The 13,137-nt window shown below is 41.5% G+C and overlaps 1 protein-coding gene across 6 annotated transcripts in view; it reads right to left on the reverse strand.

Annotated features, from left to right (window-relative positions):
- jakmip2 (janus kinase and microtubule interacting protein 2) overlaps positions 1 to 12,834 on the reverse strand; it is a 52,066-nt gene extending 39,232 nt beyond the window's left edge. Inside the window, exon 1 of one of the 6 annotated variants that reach the window (XM_049591717.1) lies at positions 1,732 to 3,225. The gene's annotated coding sequence lies outside the window, so the exon portion shown is untranslated. Of the gene's footprint in view, positions 1 to 1,731; positions 3,226 to 8,214 lie in introns of those variants that run through there. The other 5 variants (XM_049591715.1, XM_049591713.1, XM_049591716.1 and 2 more) reach the window with 5 other exon arrangements.
- Between the last annotated feature and the right edge of the window lie 303 nt (positions 12,835 to 13,137).

Here is a 13,137-nt window from a genome sequence, read left to right on the forward strand (position 1 = left end):
CCAGAGCAAAAATGAGGCAGATGTGCCTTTTCTCATTTATAAGAAGATAAATCACTTTTCTATAATACATCAATGATATTTCAATGGAATAAATTACTTATTGACTTATTCATATTCATACACACATACAGCATCAATAAGTGATTAACATAGGGGGGATCAAAATAAAATAAATAAATAAAATAAAAATCAACCAGCCACCCTCCTCCCCTGACAAGTAAAGAACAGTCCCTAAAGTGCGGTGAGGTTTGTGGGCCGTTACCTGCCTGTTCAGGTATTTCTGGGCAGTCATGAAATCATTCATTCATTCATCTTCTAACCGCTTCATCCTCTTGAGGGTCACGGGGGGGCTGGAGCCTATCCCAGCTACATCGGGCGAGAGGCAGGGTACACCCTGGACAGGTCGCCAGACTATCGCCAGACTATCGTTTCTGCTGCTGGTTGAAATCTGTACTTGCATAGCGTGCTGAATGATTTGTTTTGCGACTGGACTTTGAAGACTATCGCAGGGCTGACACATAGAGACAAACAACCATTCACGCTCACATTCACACCTGCGGACAATTTAGAGTTATCAATTAACCTAGTCCCCAATCTGCATGTCTTTGGACTGTGGGAGGAAGCCGGAGTGCCCGGAGAGAACCCACGCTGACACGGGGAGAACATGCAAACTCTGCACAGAAGGGCTCCCACGCCCGGGATCGAACCGGCAACCCTCTTGCTGTGAGGCGAGAGTGCTAACCACCACACAACCGTGCCGCCTGTCATGAAATCAACAAAGAGGAAATTATTGGACCTGGAGCCGGACTTCCCCGTCGCCGGTAAGCCTTATCTTGAGGCGTATTTGACAGGAATACGGCGTCTGTGACCCCCGTTCAACCCACAACTGGCAGGATTTGCCTTTCGTTTCTGCTGCTGGTTGAAATCTGTACTTGCATAGCGTGCTGAATGATTTGTTTTGCGACTGGACTTTGAACTTATCCCACAGTAGTGGTACCATGAGGTACCATAGTATTACAGTACTCCAACAATGCTAGCGTGGGTGGCAACCAATCATGCGGGACATGGTCTCAATTTGCGTGACGCGTGAAAAGAGACAGAAATGCTGTACAGTCCCGCACAGTGCACGACGTCTGGTCACCCTGCTTAGCCACTCGCAAGCAGCAGCTAGTAGGGGGCCCTATTAGGGGGGATTCCAACGTGCTGTCGTTGTTGCAGTGTCTATAGGGGTTCCATCATATTGTCATTGATATGGACCAATGTCAGCCATCGCTGGGGGCCCCCTTCCAGCTAGGAGCCCCCTTCCAGCTAGGAGCCCTAGGCAATTGCCTAATTTGCCTGTCCGGTTGCGACGGCCCTGATAGCAGGTAATATTTAACAAGCTTCAAACTTAAAGGCATCTCAGTCACATGGCAATATTGTACTTGCAATCTTCATCTCGCAGACACAACGGGTCTCATAAGACAAACAAACTAGACCTTGTCTTCCACTGAAGATTAGACACCGCCTAGTAGTTGCAAGTCACTTGGCAAATAAATCTATGCTGCAAACACAACAAGTTCGGAACCAAAACACAATGACAGTAGGAATTATTGATTGCGCTAATTTCGAAAAAGGTGCAATATTCCTAACTTAGCATGAAGAAAGATCAATCACCATATAAGGAACATCAGTATACACATTAAAATGCCAAAAAATGCAGGACATAAGAAATGAGAAGAAACATGTTACCTTACACAACACTCCAGGTAGCTGTCAAAACACACAAGAACACTGCCACAGCACAGCAGCTTCTCCGAACAAGAAGTGGCACCATTTGACCAAACTGACGACCAATTTATATGGCCCCTGAAGAAATCTCAGGGACTGACACGAGTTAATGAAGCTGCTACTGTCGTGCCAGAAAGGGTTTAAAGATATGGATCTTGCAAAAGCTGGTTACAGTACTCTTCTAGGAACTAGCAGATCAAGCATTACACTGTCAACCCCGAGTAAAATTTAAACCAGAGGTTTTCAGTCTGTTTTTCAGCCAAGGGACCTCACACAAGATAGAGGAATATAACACATTTGAATTTCCCTTGGAATACTCTGCCTATTTTCTACACCGCTATATTCTCAGTTAAGTGAAAGAACAACAGAAGAGAATAGTTAGAAAATTTATTTACGTAGAACGTAATGTATGAAGTACTTCAGATTTAAAACTTATTTTTCATTGAACTATGAAGCCCTTTGTAATAAAAATAAATACATAGATAGATAATAGATAAATGTTTTCACATCATGTTAATCTGATGAATGTGAAAACTTATTATGCACCCCCTGGCCGAGTGCCCTGGACCCCTCTTTGAGAATAATGGATTGAAATTACCTTGTATGTAATGTTACCTTGAGTTTGGGTTGATAAATTTAATCTGCTACTTCATTACATCTAAAATAAAGAGTAAAACAACTGGGTCACAACAACCATGTTGGTGAATATGTGGGAATAAAGAGGAAAACCACTCACATTTCTGGGAATGTCACAAGCTACACCAACCTGGTAAAAGGTGAATGTTACAATTAAAGAATTTCTGGGATATGTAATACCTAATAACTGGAAAGTTATGTCCCTTGGAAATCATCATGTCATTGATTATGATAGATATTTGACCAAGATATTATTGATCACACAAGCATAAGGCAATAACAAGGGATTGGTACAAGACTGAATCCCCTACTGTGGAACAACGGTTGGAAATCATAAGAAAGATAGAGCTATGGAAAAAATGACCTATCAGCTCAAAGAGAGAGAAAATGTTTTTGTTAACAAATGGAAGAAATGGAGAATGATGACACAGTGGAAAAAGTATCTGGACTAACTGATACAGGAACCTCAAGATACTGGATATTTATGCATGTCTTTGAAAATGGACATTTGTGACAATGACTTTTATTTTTCACCCTTTTTGCTCAGCTCTTCTGCCTTTCTGATTGTGGAAATAATGTTGTAAGTTGTTACATATGACACTTATGGTTGTATACACAAACTAAAACTCAACAAACATTTAAGTATTAAAAAAATTTAACTAAAATCATTTACACACAATGTACGAACTCTCATCATCTCTAATGTAAACATAGAGGCCAAAACGGTATGTTTCAACCACTGAAGCAAAATGTTGTATTTGTGAACACTTCCCTTCCTTTTACTGCCTGATATGACTAGTTAACAGAGGATATCAGCTGTAGAGAGGCCTGTTACATCTGCCAGAGCTCAACAATATTTGTTTTGTTTTGTGGCACACACATGGGAAAAAAATTATTCGAAAATCTCAACAGCAATGTCGCTTTCCAGTTATTCTGAAAAAGCAGCCCAACAAAGGATTTAATGGTACAAAATATGTTGTTAACTGTCCAAGGACCACTTTGCTGTAGCTGTAGCTGAACACTGGGTCCAATGAATTAAAAAAATGAAAAAGAAAGCAGTGTTTATTATTATTGCTTTCCTTTAGTCACTGGGAACAAGCTCTTAACACAATGCTGACATGTTACCATCTTGATATATTATCAAATTGAGCAAATACGTACCATTGCCCACTTACACATTAGAGTTGTACCGATACCGATACCAGTATCGAAAATGCCTCCGACGCTGCCTAAAATGCGGTATCGGGTATCGACGAGTACAGCCTATGACCAATCCAATACCACATAATGCCTCATGTCATTACGCATACGCACGCTACAGGCAAACCAAAACGGAGCCTTCAAAAAGTGTTCTACTGTAGCCTTTAAAATGTCTTTTTTACCAAATTGTGTGGCTGCACTTTAACCTGTGTCTTCATCTGTGTCAACACTGGATAATAACGGGGCGTCGGTGGCTTAGTGGTAGAGCAGGCGCCCCATGTACACAACTGTTGCTGCAGCGGCCCGGGTTCGACTCCAGCCTCTGCCCCTTTGCTGCATGTCACTCCCTCTCTCTCTCCCCCCTTCACGCTCATCTGTCCTATCAATTAAAGGCTTAAAAATGCCCAAAAAAATTTCTTAAAAAAAAAAAACACTGGATAATAATACTTAAAAAAAGTTTTATGGCATTCATTCTACTAGTATGTATTTATTTCTTAATATTTTACATAGAGTTTTAGGAGTTGAGACATAAAACAATTCATATCCCATCCATTTTTATTTTACGCGCTGGTATCAGATCGGTACTCGGTATCGGCAGATACCTAAGGTTCAGGGATTGGTATCGAGAAGGAAAAAGTGGTATCAGTACATCTCACATCCATCAGACTCTGAGCAACATTAGCCTTTATTTTGAGTTGATTTAACGCTGTACAGCCAACAGATAGTCCAAATCCAATTATCCCTACACCTTTTAGCTCTGTTTTGGTCTCAACCACCTCCTGGGGGAAATATATGCCTCTTTACAGCTAAAGTTTCCACTATGTTCACCAGCTAGTCCCTAATTTTGTCTGTCTGCCATTTGGTGCTGGACAGGTTGCACGTTCTTAACTGAAAACAACTGCTGCGGCAAACTGGGACAGAGGCTCTCTATGGGAGGCTGATGAGCTGATCACCATATTAACAGGTACAGTACATGCTGCCGCTGGAGAGGTGGTTGATTATAGCAGTGAAGCAATTTACTAAAATCAAACAATGAGCTGAAATATGCCAAAAAGCACAATAGAGCTGCAGAGTCGGGATGGTAATTCTCTTTCACGTGAAGCACACTGGCACCATGACCCACTTTTGACTCCTCAGGCATCAGATTTGGGTGTTGGCGGAGGATTTCCAGACAGAGTGTACCAGGGGTACTCATAGAAATGCAAGCATTGCTGCCGCCTGTCAGCTTGAGTCTGATGGCCCCCTGGGGTCGAATGGTAAAAGCCATGCAGGGATGCTTTACGGACAAACCTAGACAGCTTTTAACAAAAAAACACTCAGAGATGATTGTGATTTTCAGTTGCTGGCCCTAAACTGTGGAATAGTTTGCCACTAACAATTAAATCTTCCCCTCTGTTGATATCTGTAAAACCTGTCTGAAGACCCATCTCTTTTCTTTAGCCTCTTATTTATGATAATTTGGACTGCATGCCAATGCTGCATTTAGCAATGTTGTGTCAGTTTTGCCAAATCCGGCTCGTTTACTACCATTCAATGTATGTCATAAGAGAAAGAGCCAGCTACTGAGCGTTGTAAAGCTGCTATCTGCATCAATATTAGGCTATTAATATTAGAAAATGACCACTTCATATCCATTTGTAAGCAGGTAAGCTGAGATTAGACATAATTGGGATTCTTCCTTTCTGCTCATAAACAGCAAGCTACTGTGTTCTGTTGTTTTTCATTTCCAGAATAAATCTTTCAACCTAAAGCCAACTTTTTACTATATCGGGACCTGCCATCTGTCATCCACTACCCAGTCAAACTACTACATGAGCCATATTTTGCCTCGGGTTGGGGTTAGAATAAGACTTTGGTTGCTTTTGGGGATCATATTGGCGTTTCATAAAGCCCTGTAGCACTGTGTTGAGGGTATTAGCCAGACAAGACATCAGTAGCTCTGTAGAGAAGCAGAATTGATCAGCAGGATGACAAAAAACAGCTACCAGTAAACCTTAAGGAAAAAAAGGATCTTCCATTTTGATTGTTGACAGGATCAAGATGGAAAACCCTCAATAATGAGATATTGTTTTATCAAAGACTATGATTCATTTAAAGCCATTTGGATGTCAATAAATATGGCTGCAGAGTATTTTTAGTAAAGAGATGCATTCTACCTGGTCAAATGCCAAATGCTGGGGGAAAAAAAGCCCAAAGGCAAATCATCTCTTTACATGTAATCTGGTTATTATTAATGCATTTGATTTATTATAAAAAAGCGTAAAGATAGCAAATCCTACTGTATTTGCAAAAGACTCTACATTATGCACTCATAACATTTTTAAGCCAACCGTTGACTTGAACTTTATAAACATATATATAAAGTATGTTAGTATTAATAGGAGATTGGACGCTGTCTGCAGCTGCCTACTCATGTGTGGCAGGCATCCAAGCTTTCCCTACCAGACAAATCTCTTTGATGATTTTATTTGCATTTGTTCTTAACTGCTCAACCAACAGGCACCTCATCTATCTTTTGGCTGCGGTTATTTTTTTCCAGTGAACAAAATCTTACATTTCGGGGCTATTTTTCTTTTTACTAATCCAGGTTATGCAAGTTGAGTCGGCAAAAGTTAGTCGGGCTGATGCCAGCGCCGTCCAAATGTCAGTGAGCAACTTGAGTTTAATCAGTCTGAGGTCTGGTTGTGACGTAAGCTGGTTCAAAGTGTCATCGCATCGGCTGGAATCATGAAGCACTCTCCTGCTTGTTTTTGGATTATGTTTGTCTTCTTCTTAGTTCAAGCCAAAAATGACTTCTAATCCATCTGCCTGAGGTCAAAATACTAATACAGTGTATATGCAGAGCTCTGTTAATGCTGGAAAAATGCAGGCGAGTGCATCAAAATGGTCTAAAATCACATCTGCTACATGGTTTGCAAGTAATTTCATTTTATACAGTAGTTTTAAAGTGCATCATTGTTCTCAAATATTATATAGAAAGAAAATTCACTGTGACAGTCGTAGCCACATACTGTTCATCAGTGTGACCCAGTGGACCCACTGGGATGTTGTGGTTGAGATTGTTAGTGATTGTGTCATTGAGTTAGCGAAAGTTAGTCAGACAGATGCCAGTTATGTCAATGAGCAACTCACGTTTAATGAGTCCTGAGTCTGGTTGTGACATACGTTAGTTCAAAGTATCATCACATTGGTTGGAGTGGAGCACCATTCTCTTGCTCATTTTTTTGGATAATGTTTGACTGCTTCATAGGCAAAAAAAGATTACCAATCCATCTGCATGAGGTCAAACTACCAACCCAGTGTATCAGCAGAGCACTTGGGGGTAAAAATGCAGGAAGGTGCATAAATGTAAATCATGCAACATCAAATTTTATGAATGAGATTGTCTACTCATGGTAGACTAGCAGTAACACATGGGCAGGAATATATCTATGAACGTATGACAATATCTGGCAATACAACAAGGATCTGATGGCTGGTAAATATGTAATTTAGTTTTACACTGTCACTCTGTTCACTTGGCTCTGAGCTTCACTGAGATTAATGTCATATTTCAAATCAATAAAATAGAGCAACATTAATATGATAGCTCCAAACACAAGGCCAAGAAACACCACTGACACATCCCCCTAAGTATGACTACATATTGAGGTTGACATGTCCCCTACATCCCCCTCAAAATCTACACCTCTACCTGGCTGATCCTTTTAAAAGTGACTTTATTCCGATTATATTTTATCCTCTTCCTTTATTTTGCTTCATCGATGTGCGCTATTGAACGGCCCCTTTTTTACAAGCCAATCCATAAACTATTAACGTGTGGCCAGTCACCAGCCTGCATCTGTGCTGACCCTAAAACAATACTGTGACAAATGCCCTCCCAGCAGGGGTGATGAGTATTAAAATCAGGCCAGTGTAACACCCTGAGGCAGCTGCAGGCTGCAGACCCACTGCCACAGTCTGGAGGCCCCTGCCAGCCCCACTGTGGACAAGCATCCTCTTGCAACATCACTGCAGCATCCTTCCAAGACATGGCCAGTAATGTGTGATGACCTGTCAAGCAGAAAAAAATGCACATTCTGCAAACCACGCGTGCGTAATTATGTATACAAGACCAATGCGCATCTGGCTGTACCTGAAGGCTCGAACACGAACAGCTGGGAGCTTCTTGCACAACAAGTACAGCCACTGAAAGCACACCAGCCGCAGAAATACACACAGACACAGATGATGCTCGATGCAGCGTGAGCATCCGTCGTGTGTAAGATGGCCCTGCATGGCGATGAAACCCCCCACAAGCTCCTCGTCATCTTCCAAGTGCCTGCTAGTGTAGGCCGAGCTCTGCCACTTCCGACATGTAGGCTGAGCCGAGGCTACTCGCTCAAATAAGACACATATACCGTTTGATCTTATTTTGCACGATTGGGGAATGTAATGCTGCAGTTTTACCTTTTTTTGGTTCAGTGATATTATACCGAGTCCAATAATAATCACCGCCGCTGAGATGATCAACCTGACTCAAACCAACAGGCCCGCTAGTCCCAGTAACTCCCAGTTCAGACGATGTTAAACCCAACAACGGTAATAATCACAAACAGCTTTCCTTACCTTACCTCGTAATCGATCCTCATCATGTGTGGAGTCCTAATCTGCGTGAAACCGTTTCCATGACACGCTGCATTTATTGGAGAAAAGAAAATCGCCCCGTCCGCTATGGCTGTCAGCATCAGCAGCAGCAGCCCGTACAATGAAGCAGTGATGGCCGGTGGTGATGATGCTGGGAGCCCCGCCCTCCTCCCCATGCAGCCAGAATGAGCTCACTGGTTTCCAGCTCAGCCGGCTCCAGTGCCGCCGCAGTACCACCAGCGCACAGCACAGTGTGTGCTGGACTGCCTGTGCTGCACAGACCCTCATCACAGGAGAGGATCCATCTCTGTCCATAACATACCTGCAACAGTTCTTACAAGCTTTCTGCACATGTTAAAGGAGAAACGACTAATTGCAATATTCTTTGGGGAATCTCCCTGTATCGTGCAATGATTTGTTTTGTTTTGTCTGGTTTGTTTCACTTTAATTAATAGTAATGCCTGATGTAGTTTAAGTTTTGCAATTCATAATTCGCATTATGTTTCACAAAGGTGCACAGTACTGTTCAAAAGTTTGTTATCACCTGTTGTATTGATAATTTCTTCTTTCCTTAAATAGTTTTTATAATACCCAGAACACCATTGCCACATATAAACTATACTGCCTGACTGCAAGGGCTTAGGTTTTCTTTCAACATCTGGGACACACACACATGAAAAAAGGGGTTTGTGGGTCCTCTGCCAGAAAAATTTGAGCATCAGACACATAATTTCCTGCATTCTGGTGAACTGTTCTGCACTAATTTGTGCTTTTTCTGCATCAATTTATGGTGTAAATTTGTTGTGTAAAAGTCTTCTGCTACTTCATGGTTTGATTTAGGGTGGGGGTGAGGTCTCGCACATGTTCTAAACCCTGAGGGGGAAATGTCCCTTGCATCTACACCTATGCCTCATCCAATTCCAATTGACCTTTTGCTAAGCCCTGCCCCTTTGTGATGGTCCCACAAGCTGTCAGAGTAAATGGGGATTAATACTTGTGCAGCAGAGACTATATGCCTTAGCCTACGCAGGTGGCCTACACTGTTGTGAGCATTTATACTTGTGCTGGTTTGTCTGTCACTCTGCAGTTACACCTCCAAAACACTAGTTGGCGGCGGAGGTTGGTGTGAAGTGTTGTAAAGTTTAGTTGATTCAAAACACACATTAAACATGACTTAATAGAGACAATTCCAAACACAAGTACACAAATCAACTTCACTATAACTCGCAGCATTCACAGACAAAACACTTGTCTTTATCTGGACACATTTTCCCCACCAATACAACATGCTAATGTTTTTAGCACATAACTATGGCAATTTACATTGTATAAATTAGCCTAGCAGCTAGTAGACTTTTCCTCTACTCATATGAAGCCAGGGACAACAGCAACATTTAACAAAGGTAACATTACAAAATTTGGCTCCATTACAGCTCGCAAGGTTCACTGACAAAACAACTGTCTTATACTAAACACGTTTTCCAAACAAATATAACATGCTAATGTTATCAGCACAAGGCTATGGCATGTCACATTGTATAAATTAGCGTAGCCACATGTGGAGATTTCCTCTACTCATATGAAGCGAGGATAAATCACACACAAGACACAAAATGCTAGTTTTGTGGAGGCTTTATTGTCTTCACAATTTATTGTTTCTTATCTGTGAAATAAAAGGAAATAAAAGCTTTGTTTCCACTGAGGGAAATGGTGTCAGTATACAGAAACAGACAGGAGGTCTGCGTTGCTGGGACACGTAATTATGTTTCTGTGGAGGTGCATGTCAGGCTAGGGTACGGCGTAGGCTCTGCGATGACGTAGAGCCTATGCCATAGGTACGGCGTCTGTTTGATGCAGAAATATAAATCCCACATAAGCATGGAGCCCCGCTGTAACTAACTGCACTCCCTGAAGAAATCATATTTTTGGAACAATGAAACAGTGATTCCAGAGAGAAGCAGACAGAGGGGTCTACAGTCTGTGTTTGAAGAATATATCCAGGATGTCAAACTGACTCAGCAGCAACAACAGGTTAAAAAGACAAAGATAGTTAGAAGCTAAAGCCGAACTATAGGCTACAGATCACAGTGTAAAAGTGAACCACCACATCACTGCTGATCGCCACACAAGACAATGAGTATAAAGGGAAACTTTGCTGATATTGAACCAGCTGTGTGGCATCGCAGTGTGTGCAGATGAACAGTGTTTGGTTACAACCCTGTGCTGCCGCCAGCACCTGGACCTACGCCACCAAACGGGCAGAGATCTACACGGGAAGTCTAACAACATTCATCTGTGCACAATGTGATGACACACAGCTGGTTGAATATCAGCAAAGTTTCCTGCTTCCCTTCACTGGTTCCTGTACAGCAGGGTCGGTCTTTGTTTCACTGTTATGATCATTAAAAATCAAAAGCAGCATGTGTATACATTCAGTAGGCTATATCTTCAGTAGCTAGCTAGCTAACCCTACACTTTTCAGGGTTTGATTTTGGTTTTGGAACAGGGAAGAAACGTATATCTTTTTCCAACCTCTGCAGGTAACGAGTATCATTAATACACGACGTGCCCCAGGCACAACATTTAGCTCCACATCCACAAAACCAGCCTGAAAATTAAGGAAATCTGAAACGATTGCATTAGAGTCAATGGAGCACAGCTGTGTTGTTGTCAGACCCTGGTCTGAGCTGGCCTGATGCTATGTTATGATTGGCCAGTCTGCATCCAGGGGTGGGACTTAGCGAAGAGTCAATCATAGTGATAACTAGTGATGTGACTTGCAGTGCCGAGGCTTTGAAGCGTGTGTCGAGTAATCCAGGAAGTGTTTCCGCGATGCGCGTATCGAGGTTTGTGTCGTTTCAGACGAGTGACGTCATTGGTGACAGCCGCTCGCTGGCCGGCTGTACCATATGACTGGTTCGGGAAGTGGTTCAGATCTATATATACAAACCACTAAGTGTAATAGCTTTTTTGTCCAGTAGATGGCTTAGTAGAGCAAATGAAGCATCAAGAAGCTTTGCCCTTGAGTGAATCAATTTGATGAAAAGCTTCAATGCTTCATGAAGCTTCATCTGCCCATCACTAGTGATAACCTCAGACCAGGGCAACCTGCTCCAGAGCTGCATGCGGCCCTTTAACTCCTCTCCAGTGGCTCTCTGTGACAGAAAATTACATGGATATGATTTTATACCAATAGGCATTATTGTGCACGTGACCCTAAAACAGAAACCTGTTCATGTTTTAATCTGCAAACATTTTGCGGCTAAGCTTTCAGTTTCTTTTACCAAGGGCCAGGGATTTCATCTATTCTTAGTGAACTGTTGCTCAGTCGTATCTTTTTCTGTTTCTGTCCTATCAATTGTTTGTCAGTCTGGTTTAACTTTTTTTTCTTTGCAAAAACCCAAATAACCATATACTTGCAAAGAGGATTTTGCGGAATCCAAAAGCAGTCCTCTCAGCCATCTGACTACCAATCAAGATTTTGTGGCAGGTGATTCTTAACATTTGCACAGTACTGTACATCCAAAAATAAAAACCTAGCTATACACAGTATATCTATCTGTCTCAGTGTGGATTCATCAATAAACAATGAACTGAAGTGTACAGAGTGGTTCCTATTGGTTCCATTACTGGGGCCGATTAAAGAATGATTCCCGTTTTTGCCTTGCAACATAATGTTCACAATCCTACTCAAAAAACTAAAATGACTGTTTCTGAAATGCTGCTATTTGTCCAACTTGAGTGGTCCACTCAACAACAACTAGTGTTTTTTTTTCTCCATATACTGGCAATAAGTTAACGCCCGTCATTAATAATGCTTGACTCCTCTCTGCATCAGCAGGAGTCTCACCTCTAAGTGGAGGCGGATCTACCACTAATGTAGTTTTATGACATTGTATAATGTATGTTGTATGAGCTAGTGTGTATGTCACAACTGGTGCAGACCATTTGTTGCATTTACGGTTTGAATTATTAGTCTCACACTCTAAACCCTGTACAAAATGCTTTGCCAATAATACACTTTAGCAAATAAATTAAAGCAAATATGTTTACACTATCTTTAAACTCATTAGTTTGTCATCTACGCAGGTTTCTTTCATTTATGGTCAGCCATACCTGAGCAATTCACATCACATGGTTGGTTTGATTTAGAATCTGTTTATTTGCTTTTAACCTTATATTGTTTAATTTAAGAGTACACAGTCTAGCACTGTAGGGTTACACAGGCAAATTGTTTGATATTAATTGTCTGTTTCTTTGTCTATGAGTTACCGTGGTTGTTTGGGGAGGTCCCTTCATCCTTCCTGGTGGAGCAAAAGGTGTGGCTGAGGGCTGAGGACTCTTAAATCCTGGAGCAACTCATTCGACCAAACCATGTGCTGCCATGTCATGGAGGGGAGTTAGTTTTGCTTTGTATTTAGCTGGATAGCCACTATGTATGCCCCCTTGTGTCATTTTGACAAGTCAGTTTGTTCAGTTAACACCTTGTGTAGTTATTATGTTGTGTATAGTTATGATATGTTGACTTCTTTTATAGGCCTAGTTGTTCATTTCTTGGTTTCTAATTTATATGAATTTTTTCTGGGTAAATAAAACCCCACAGTTTTGTCAACAACTCCTGCATCCTTGTTGCCTCACTGCTTGGTCCCTAACAAACTACCATATTGTTTTAGTTATGCCACGTACACAAAACATATCATTGGAAAGCTGATTTTCTGGCCTATCAGTTTGTGGTAGTGTGAGCTGTCTGAATTTTTGTTGGTAGCTAGGACAAGAGTCTAAAGTATGTCCACTCTCCCTAGGACTGTTAGGGTTGGTTCCAACAGTATTATTTATCATTCCTACCTTGTCATAAATAAAGGAAAAGTAGACAAAAATAAGACAAACGCTTTTCCTAACCAAAAA

The sequence above is a fragment of the Epinephelus fuscoguttatus genome, linkage group LG12 (assembly GCF_011397635.1).
Source record: "Epinephelus fuscoguttatus linkage group LG12, E.fuscoguttatus.final_Chr_v1".
NCBI classification, from domain to species: Eukaryota; Metazoa; Chordata; class Actinopteri; order Perciformes; family Serranidae; genus Epinephelus; species Epinephelus fuscoguttatus.